This window comes from Drosophila miranda (assembly GCF_003369915.1).
Source record: "Drosophila miranda strain MSH22 chromosome Y unlocalized genomic scaffold, D.miranda_PacBio2.1 Contig_Y1_pilon, whole genome shotgun sequence".
NCBI lineage: Eukaryota > Metazoa > Arthropoda > Insecta > Diptera > Drosophilidae > Drosophila > Drosophila miranda.
The window spans coordinates 41,916,150-41,926,823 of record NW_022881603.1 but is presented as its reverse complement, the minus strand read 5'-3'; the positions used below and the strand labels follow the sequence as shown (position 1 = coordinate 41,926,823).

Below are 10,674 nucleotides of genomic sequence, written 5' to 3'. Positions count from 1 at the left end.
TTCGTGTTCCGCTTCATCCGAAAATGCAAAGACAAAAGTCTCAACTTTGGAAAAATTCCGTCATCCGTAGAATACGACGAGGCATTTCTAAAAATAGTCGAAATAACACAGAAAAAAAATGAGTCTCAAGAAGATATTGAAAGGGTTCGTAAAGGCACCAAGTTAGGCCCCAGTCTTCAGCGCTTGAATCCCTTCATCCATGAAGAGGATGGGACATGGTGCTCTTTTTCGTTGTTGCGAGTTGGGGGGCGACTAGTTAACGCTCCTATGTCATATAATGCCAAGTTTCCCTTGTTATTGACAAAACGCTCGCAGTTTGTGCAGACATACGTTCGCTATCTGCATCAAACGAATTTTCATGCCGGCCCACGAGCACTCGTGAGTATCCTTAGACAGCGCATTTGGATAGTGAATGCTCAGGCGGTCTGCAGGGCGACAGTTAGGTCGTGTATTCGGTGCTTTAAATGCAAGCCGCTACTCCAGACCCAAATGATGGGCAACTTACCCGCAGACCGGCTCCGTGCTCTCTGCCCATTTTCAGTATGTGGCGTTGATTTTTGTGGCCCAGTCTATACGACTCTGAAAATTCGTGGAAGGCCCCCTTATAAGTCCTACATAGCGTTATTTGTCTGTTTTGCGTCCAAGGCGGTTCATTTAGAAATTGTCTCCGATTTGACGACTAATTCCTTCTTGTTGGCATTGTTGCATTCTACCAATTTCTTCGAGCTATGCTAGCGAGGGCGGTATGAAAAGTATCTTTCTAGAAAGTGTACCTAACTTGTTCGACCTTTTCCTTTTTCTTTTGATTTTTGAATAGTTGGACACTGAAATCTTAGAATAGTTTTTCTAAATAACGATACCGAAACAACTTGGGGGACTGCAATTTTGTATTTTAATACGACGAAAAACGAGGGGGAACGTTGTGAGTTGCTGCGGACACCGCAACTCTACAGTTATACCCGATACTAAGTCAGTATGGCTCTCCTCCGGCAGACGCTGCTAATATTAAACGACACGACAAAGAGTGCGTGCGAGTGAGACAGAAAATCAGTCTGAGCGTGACGTCGGGCGCTGCGTAGCCAGTGCAAATTGATTTGTTCCTTTTGGCTATAAAAATTATCTGATCTGGTCCAGATTCAGCAATCTGATAGATATGGTCGTTATCTATGATTCTGCGTTTCTAGTTTTCTCAAATGTGTAATATTGTGCATGCAACAGATTTTCGTCCTTTGTGGAGGCGGAAGGGGGTGGGGCGAAATTCTGAGATATACGTTTTATAGTGAGATCTAACAGAAGTGCGGATACCAAATTTGGTTACTCTAGCTCTAGCAGTCTTTGAGATTTGTGGATGCCCCAAATTTTCGTCCTTTGCGGGGGCGGAAGAGGGTGTGGCGAAATTTGGAGACGAAACGGTCAAGGTCCGATATCACAGGAGTGTGGATACCAAATTTGGTTGCTCTGGCTCTTATAGGTTCTGAGATCCTTGAATTCATATTTTGCAATTGGCAAAACCGACCATGAAACCTGTGTGTTAGAGAGAGACAGAGCGAGAAAGAATGAAATTGTTTTCTTGATTCTGGCTATAACAATTAAACGATCTGGTTGAGATCTTACATTCTAAAACATATAGTCATCCTCTACGATTCTGCGTTTTTGGTTTTATCGTATCTTTAAAAATGTGGATGCCACAGATTTTCGTCCTTTGTGGGGGCGGAAGTGGGCGGGGCGAAGTTTTGAAATATTTTTGTAGCAGTGACATATCACAGAAGTCTGGATCCAAAACATCGTTGCTCTAGCTCTTATAGTCTTTGAGCACTAGGCGCTGAAGGGGACGGACAGACGGACGGACGGACAGACGTTGTCGTTGTCGGTGCATACGTATGCACAACATCCATTCTTCAGAAGTGCAGCGGTGAAATTTTTCGTTTTCGCTTGTCACCAGTGCAGTTCGTTGCTATTCTTGTGTGGTTTTCGGGTACGCGCCAGCCAAGCGACGCTCTACCCTAAATTTTTCGGGTATATTGGTTTTTCACCTCGTTTGGGTACAATTACCCATTATTTCATTGAGTGCCTCGCATTAAATACGATTATTAGAAACGATCTTTCGCCTTCAGTTGCTTGTATTGAGAATCAATATGACCTCAAAAGCCAACAATATTGCCCTTGAAGAGCTGAAGAAAAAGCGCAGTTGCCGTGTCAAAGGCATTCGTTTATTAGCGGACCGTTTAGAAGCGAGGGATATTCCGCTGGTATTGACGGAGCTCGAGTGCAGACTCGAAACGCTGATGCGTAGCATTGACACGGCACGCGAACTTCAAAAGAAGATTGAAGATATAGACATTGACGATGAATTTGGAGTCGAGTTGGAAGAACTCTCAATTGTCACAAAGGCAAAATTAATGTCTCTCATTTGCGCATTAAAGACAGCTGATGAGACAATACCGGCAGTACGAGCTTATGGTGGCCCAACTCGTGCTCGCCTTCCGAAGATCGCTCTGCCGCAGTTCAGCGGCAACTTTTCGGACTTTAAAAACTTCATAGGTTTATTTGAGACTCTAGTTCACAATGACCAAAGCATTCCAATTATCGAAAAGTTCAACCATTTGCTTTCGTGTCTCTCCGGTGAAGCGTTGGGAACAGTTAGGGCTTTCCAAGTAACCGAGACCAACTACGAGAAAGCAATGGCTAGCTTAAAACGAGTCTACGATAATGATTGTCTGATCTTTAAAAATCACATTGATGCCCTATTTAGTCTTCCCAAAATGACCCAGCAATCAGCATCGTCCTTAAGAAACCTTATCGATACCGCCTCATCCATATATGGTTCGTTGTTGTCGATAGGCGATGATAAAAAGATCTCGAATGCGATGATTATTCATCTCGTCTTGAGAAGAGTCGATCCGGTGACCAAAGAGAAATGGGAAGAACAGCTCGATTATGACAAACTGCCACTTTGGACGGACTGTGAAAAGTTGCTTAATCGCAGACATCAGCATCTTTCGGCCGAAAATTCTGACAAACCAAAGCAGGATCAGAAAGCTGTGCCAAGCAAGCCGCATAATCGGAGCTCATTCGCGTGTTCCACCGCGAATACCAAAAACCAACAATGCAGCTACTGCAATGCGAAAGGCCATTTGTTGACAGATTGCAGTCCATTTGGTCGGCTGGCAGTAATGCAAAGGTGACTGCCACCCAAGAAGCTAGGAATTGTTTGAGTTGTCGAGAAGAGTCAGTGATCCACATCGACAATACATTACAAAAGTTTTGGTCACTGGAAGAATTGCCGTCTTCTAAAAAGTCTTTATCTCCTGAACACAAGTTATGTGAAAAGCATTATAGAAGGACTACTCAGGTCGTGCCTTCAGGTCGGTTTGAAGTAAGACTGCCGTTCAAATCAGAGCCCAGTATCTTAGGCAACTCATTTGAAGTGGCTAAACGGCGGTTTTTATCGCTTGAAAAAAGATTGTCTCGTGACCCCGAGTTGCAGAAAATGTACTTGGAGTTCATGGAAGAGTACCTCTCCTTGGGTCACATGTCTACCACAGACAACACAATCCCCAAAACTCCACATTATTTCATTCCACATCAGTGTGTGTTGAGGCCTCAAAGCACGTCGACCAAGCTCCGCGTCGTTTTCGATGCGTCTTGTAAAACGTCCTCTCAGGTGGCTTTGAACGACATATTGATGGTCGGTCCTACGATACAGGATGAGCTGTATTCGACATTGCTCCGATTCAGACTACACAGGTACGCCTTGACAGCCGATGTCAAGAAGATGTATCGCCAAGTCTGCGTCGCTGATGCGGATAGACAATTCCAGCTCATAGTGTGGAGAAGAGACCCGTCTGAGTCCTTGAGAATATACCAGCTCAACACCGTAACATATGGGACTGGACCAGGCCCATTTTTGGCTATTCGGTGTTTGAAGAGGTTGAGTGAGTCTGCAAAACTCTCATTCCCTAAAGCTGCTGAAGTTATTGACTCCGACTTCTATGTCGATGGCATGTTGACTGGTGCTGGTTGCGTAGAGGAGTTAAAGACAATTAAGTCTGATGTGGCTCAGGTTCTTCAAACCGCTGGGTTTGAATTGACTAAATGGTTTTCGAACTCACCTGAGGTCCCCGCATCCGAGAGCACAGTTAAACCGATAACGATCTCGGACTCAGAGTCAACTAATGCGTAAGGAATATCGTGGCTGCCACACGAAGACGTCTTTAAGTTCCAAATTGACACGTCAGTTATGGGTCTCCGAGCGACAAAACGGAACATATTATCGGTGACATCAAAGCTGTTTGACCCCCTTGGCTTGTTAAGTCCTTTAGTAATTAAGGGAAAGATCCTACTGCAGGAGCTTTGGCTCAACAAGCTAGATTGGGATGAGTCAATTCCAATGAACTTGGAAACAGCATGGAACTTATTAAAAGAATCCTTGGGTCAGTTGGAGAAGATTACCATACCTCGATTTGTGCATACTGATCCCATGTCACCGATTCAAGTACATGCCTTTGCCGACGCATCCATGAGAGCTTATGGAGCCTGCGTCGATATCCGTAGAAAGACTGCAGCAGGTTTCAAGGTCTCCTTGTTGACTGCAAAGTCGAAAGTAGAAAACGCTCCCAAGGCTTGAGTTATGTGCCGCTCATCTTCTAGCAGACCTTTGTCACCGAATCAAATCACTGCTCAAGGTTCCAATTGATAAAATGATATTCTGGTCAGATTCAGAAGTTACTCTTCATTGGATCAGATCCCACCCTTCGTCGTTGTCAACATTCGTTGCGAACCGAGTAGCGGAGATTCAAGAGTGGTCAAGTGAAGCTACGTGGCGGCATGTGCCAACAAAACAGAACCCAGCAGACATAGTTTCGAGAGGTTGTGACGTAGAGGAAATCGTGCAGTCGATCTGGTTTGGTGGACCAGAGTTCTTAAAGGTTGAAGAAGAGAGCTGGCCCAGAAATCCACACTTCGAGTTTTCCGAAGAAGAGATACAGATGGAAAGTCGGAAGAAATCGGTCGGACTGACCGTTGCGGCCAAGCCAAATTACTTAGTGGATGTAATCGAGGGATACTCTTCACACCTCGAACTGCTAAGAGTGTTCGTTTTCGTGTTCCGCTTCATCCGAAAATGCAAAGACAAAAGTCTCAACTTTGGAAAAATTCCGTCATCCGTAGAATACGACGAGGCATTTCTAAAAATAGTCGAAATAACACAGAAAAAAAATGAGTCTCAAGAAGATATTGAAAGGGTTCGTAAAGGCACCAAGTTAGGCCTCAGTCTTCAGCGCTTGAATCCCTTCATCCATGAAGAGGATGGGACATGGTGTTCTTTTTCGTTGTTGCGAGTTGGGGGGCGACTAGTTAACGCTCCTATGTCATATAATGCCAAGTTTCCCTTGTTATTGACAAAACGCTCGCAGTTTGTGCAGACATACGTTCGCTATCTGCATCAAACGAATTTTCATGCCGGCCCACGAGCACTCGTGAGTATCCTTAGACAGCGCATTTGGATAGTGAATGCTCAGGCGGTCTGCAGGGCGACAGTTAGGTCGTGTATTCGTTGCTTTAAATGCAAGCCGCTACCCGCAGACCGGCTCCGTGCTCTCCGCCCATTTTCAGTATGTGGCGTTGATTTTTGTGGCCCAGTCTATACGACTCTGAAAATTCGTGGAAGGCCCCCTTATAAGTCCTACATAGCGTTATTTGTCTGTTTTGCGTCCAAGGCGGTTCATTTAGAAATTGTCTCCGATTTGACGACTAATTCTTTCTTGTTGGCATTGTTGCATTCCACCAATTTCTTCGAGCTATGCTAGCGAGGGCGGTATGAAAAGTATCTTTCTAGAAAGTGTACCTAACTTGTTCGACCTTTTCCTTTTTCTTTTGATTTTTGAATAGTTGGACACTGAAATCTTAGAATAGTTTTTCTAAATAACGATACCGAAACAACTTGGGGGACTGCAATTTTGTATTTTAATACGACGAAAAACGAGGGGGAACGTTGTGAGTTGCTGCGGACACCGCAACTCTACAGTTATACCCGATACTAAGTCAGTATGGCTCTCCTCCGGCAGACGCTGCTAATATTAAACGACACGACAAAGAGTGCGTGCGAGAGAGACAGAAAATCAGTCTGCGTAGCCAGTGCAAGTTGATTTGTTCCTTTTGGCTATAAAAATTATCTGATCTGGTCCAGATTCAGCAATCTGATAGATATGGTCGTTATCTATGATTCTGCGTTTTTAGTTTTCTCAAATGTGCAATATTGTGGATGCAACAGATTTTCGTCCTTTGTAGGGGCGGAAGGGGGTGGGGCGAAATTCTGAGATATACGTTTTATAGTGAGATCTAACAGAAGTGCGGATACCAAATTTGGTTACTCTAGCCTTAATATCGCTGAGATTTGTGGATGCCCCAGATTTTCGTCCTTTGCGGGGGCGGAAGGGGGTGTGGCGAAATTTGGAGACGAAACGGTCAAGGTCCGATATCACAGGAGTGTGGATACCAAATTTGGTTGCTCTGGCTCTTATAGGTTCTGAGATCCTTGAACTCATATTTTGCAATTGGCAAAACCGACCATGAAACCTGTGTGTTAGAGAGAGACAGAGCGAGAAAGAATGAAATTGTTTTCTTGATTCTGGCTATAATAATTATACGATCTGGTTGAAGTTTTACATTCTAAAACATATAGTCATCCTCTACCATTCTGCATTTTTATTTTTATCGTATCTTTAAAAATGTGGATGCCACAGATTTTCGTCTTTTGTGGGGGAGGAAGTGGGCGGGGCGAAATTTTGAAATATTTTTGTAGCAGTGACATATCACAGAAGTCTGGATCCAAAACATCGTTGCTCTAGCTCTTATAGTCTTTGAGCACTAGGCGCTGAAGGGGACGGACAGACGGACGGACGGACAGACGGACAGACGGACAGACAGACATGGCTCAATCGACTCGACTATTGATGCTGATCAAGAATATATATACTTTATGGGGTCGGAAACGATTCATTTTGAGTGCGTGCGTTCGATTTCATGGATTTTTCTCGACCTTTTTAGTTTGTCCAAGTCGCTGTTGTCGCATCGCCGGCTGATCGTGCAGCAGAGGCAGGAGGAACGCAAGTTGGATCGCCGGCTGCGTCTGCTGCGCAAACAGCTGGGGAGGCATCGCAGACCGCAGCGACTTCTGGACAGGTGTCTGCTTAAGCTCAGAAAGGGTCTTAAGAGGACCTCGATCCTCCGCCCAACCATAGAGGGTCAGGAGGAGGTTAGGCGGTATTTGTCGGCGCCTTACGACAGTCGAAAGAAGTCGCGAAAACCACGTCATGGCATCCTTGGTGGGTTCTCCGATTTTTGGGATATGGAAGTGCTCCGCAAGAGGCGTCCCCGAACAGACTATGTGACAGCCGTGACCCAGAATCCCGGCGGTCAGTTATACGTCGTGCCAGCGTTGCCTGCCAGGCCATCGAAGCCATGGAAGCCAAAGAAGAAAAAACATGCTGACCCTGACCCCGATACCGATTATGTAAATTTGATTGAGCTGCCCGGCGAGTACAAGAGAAAGAGGTTAAAGAAGAAACTCAAGATGTTGAAACGCAGTGATACCAGTGATACTCGTCTTCCGAAGCCAACAATCGATGAGCTGTGGCAGATTTATGCGGACCTGGTGGAGGCTGAGGCAGGACGACAATCGAAGGCGAAAAAAGCACAAAGAAAAAGGAGGCGCAAGCGTTCAAGAACTCCACGCCAAATGAATCTGAAGAAATTAATAGATCTGGATAGGCCCGCTGATGTCAACGCAGTGCTGAACAGAAAAGTAGCTGGAAAAAAGTCGGGATCTGGAAAACGTAAGAGTTTATTGATATCATACGAATCTGAAGCCAAATAATCCGGAAATACTTGCAGATGAACCGATGGAAAGCGGCCTACTAGAAGAGACTAACGTAAAACCAAGGCCAGAGAAAAAGCAGAGTCTGCTAAAAAGAAAACGTAAAATGAGTGGCTTGCCGCAGAAAACTGAAACACTTTCTGATATAGGCCCTAATCTAAAAAAAGTAAGAAAACACCAAAAGAAAGGTCGATCAGTGTCAGATGGACTGGACGGCCATTCATCCGACATAAATGAGAAAGAAAAATCGTCTGCGAAGAAGAAAAAAACTGAGAAAGGAAAAGATCAGATTAAACCTCCTATTGAAACTGAGAATGAACAAGACCGCATTGCATCCAAAAGAGACGGGAAAGACGCCATTCGCGGTGAGAATACATCCCAAATATCTCCTTTAGAAACTGAGATCACATTGGAGAATACGGAAAGCGAGATTTCTTTGCAAAATAATGTGAACATATTCAAGAAGGACAAGCAAGCCAAGTATTCTATGGATACTGATCCAAAAGCTTTGGTAAAACTGTCCAAGAAACAAAGAGGCGTTCGAAAATCAGGTAAGCCTGGTTCCAAGCAGAAAGAAACTAAAGTGGAAGAGTTAACGCCGGGCAAGAGGAGATTACTGAGCACTGAAGAGTGTAGTGTTCAGTCTTCGCCAAGGAGTTAGGGCCGAGCCTATTTAGGCTCTAACTCCGACATTGGCCAATAGATGGTTTTTTTCTGACCTCATGCTAATAGGAAGCTAGTTTCGAAGGCGCGCATTCTCGCTGTGCTCGCGTCCAGCTCGTCGGATTGGTCGGGGTTCTTTCTCCCCTAGCTACACAGTTTTCCTGACACAAATCAATATAATGCGCTTCAAAAAAATTAAACAGGATCTCGACGTTAATATCAATAACCAATAAAGAAAACTCATTTCTACTCTGCGCCGATACGCATTTAGAAACCGCTTAGAATAAGGTGTAGTTCGTCTTCTGTCTGATGGAGGGAACAGCGGTGATGTATGTCCCTAGTCTTTACCCACCCAACCATGACAAACGCTTTTACATTCGGGCGTTGTCCCATTTCAAAGATTCAACATCTTCTAGTGCATTTTGAGAAAGACAAGCATAAGTACTTGACGGACGGAGATAATATTTAGTTTAGGCAGACATACTCATGATTACAAATTCCTTTTATTTTTATGTTAAATGTCCCTAACCATGAGAGATTGTATTGATATATATATTTTTTACATAAATTACAGATATAATCCGATTCCTTACATTTACAAATAAACAAAAATATACAAACTTCCTTCTTCTTGGATCAGCAAAAAAAAACTTAATTATTTGAGCATTTGAGGGGGGAAATATTCTTTCAAATCAGTATATATATATCTACTTTAACAAACTTACGCCTGCATTGGTGTATAGGCATTGTGGTTTCAGCCACTAGTGGTACTCACAGTAATTGGTTAAACTCATCGGTGTATCGTTGGGCCCAAGATGACTTTGACGGATTAATTTATATACGCTGTGTAATTTAGAGGTTGGTCAGTTTAAATGTATTTATATATATAAAGAGAAACACATTATCCCAAACTCATATTGCTCAGTTTTCAAAATCTTCAGTTACTTTACAAATTTACTCATTGGAGGAAGCTATTTAGTTACTACATTAACCAACACAATGATAAACGAGATATGAATATGTGGATCTAAACAGCTGGTTCTTAGAGCAGCAGCGTATAGATTTTTATGTGATAATGATAAAGGCAAACGGGAACTTGCACTTGAAATTTAACTTGAGAAACACGGGAATCAAAATAAAACAAAAATCTGCTGACAGCAAGAGTGGTTCTGAGGCAATGTGGTTTAGGCTAGCCTAATTACTCAATCCTTTGTAAATTTTCGTAGTTTTGTAAGTTTCGTAATCGGCAGGTTCAAACTGAAGTTCGGACATCCAGCAGTGGTGTATGGTGGTTGGTCTTTCACGAGCCGTAAATGATTTCCGATATTGAGCTAGCCCAACGTGAACGGTTCAGCCTTCACTTTGCCGCCGTGGATGTGCACTGCACTAACTCCCAAACGGCCAGCTTTGTTGTTTCAGTAGTTGATACCGTAGATTGGTTGGCCGGCTTGGCTGTATTAAGATTTTCCAGTACTCCTATCCCTAAATAAAACTGTGTCAGAACCTTATCTTTCCACGGTGGACTAACGTACCTTTGCTTCTTTCAAGAATTTCAATTTATTTGCACTTTTCCCTCGGGTAGTTCAGCTAACGTCACTCTTCGGATTTATTAATTCAAATAAACAGTGGATGATTAGATAATTTAATAATTAGATAATTAGATAATTAGCGAAAAATTGGAAGTTATGTAACTCCACGTGTCTTCACCATTCCCTCTGCGATTGCTATCACGAAAATCTATATATAAGTGTGCCGTAAGTGAAACTACGCAGGGGAATGATTTCACATGAATAAAGTCTATTCGCCTGTACCTATTGCATTCCTAAGCTGAGCTTTAAGCTTTAACATAACTGTGCAATCGGATGATCTTCTGGATCTCCTGCATTCCACCAATTTCTTCGAGCTATGCTTGCGAGGGCGGTATGAAAAGTATCTTTCTAGAAAGTGTACCTAACTTGTTCGACCTTTTCCTTTTTCTTTTGATTTTCGAATAGTTGGACACTGAAATTTTAGAATAGGTTTTCTAAATAACGATACCGAAACAACTTGGGTGACTGCAATTTTGTATTTTAATACGATGAAAAAAAAGGAGTGCGTGCGTTCGATTTCATGGATTTTTCTCGACCTTTTTTCAT

The 10,674-nt window shown here is 43.3% G+C and overlaps 1 long non-coding RNA gene across 1 annotated transcript; it reads right to left on the bottom strand.

Moving 5' to 3' along the window:
• Positions 1-9,837: 9,837 nt before the first annotated feature.
• Positions 9,838-10,269, bottom strand: LOC117190926. The gene is made up of 2 exons (XR_004473886.1): positions 10,072-10,269; positions 9,838-10,021 (listed from the first exon to the last, which is right to left on the bottom strand). It is a non-coding gene; the product is annotated as an uncharacterized LOC117190926 (long non-coding RNA).
• Positions 10,270-10,674: the final 405 nt, after the last annotated feature.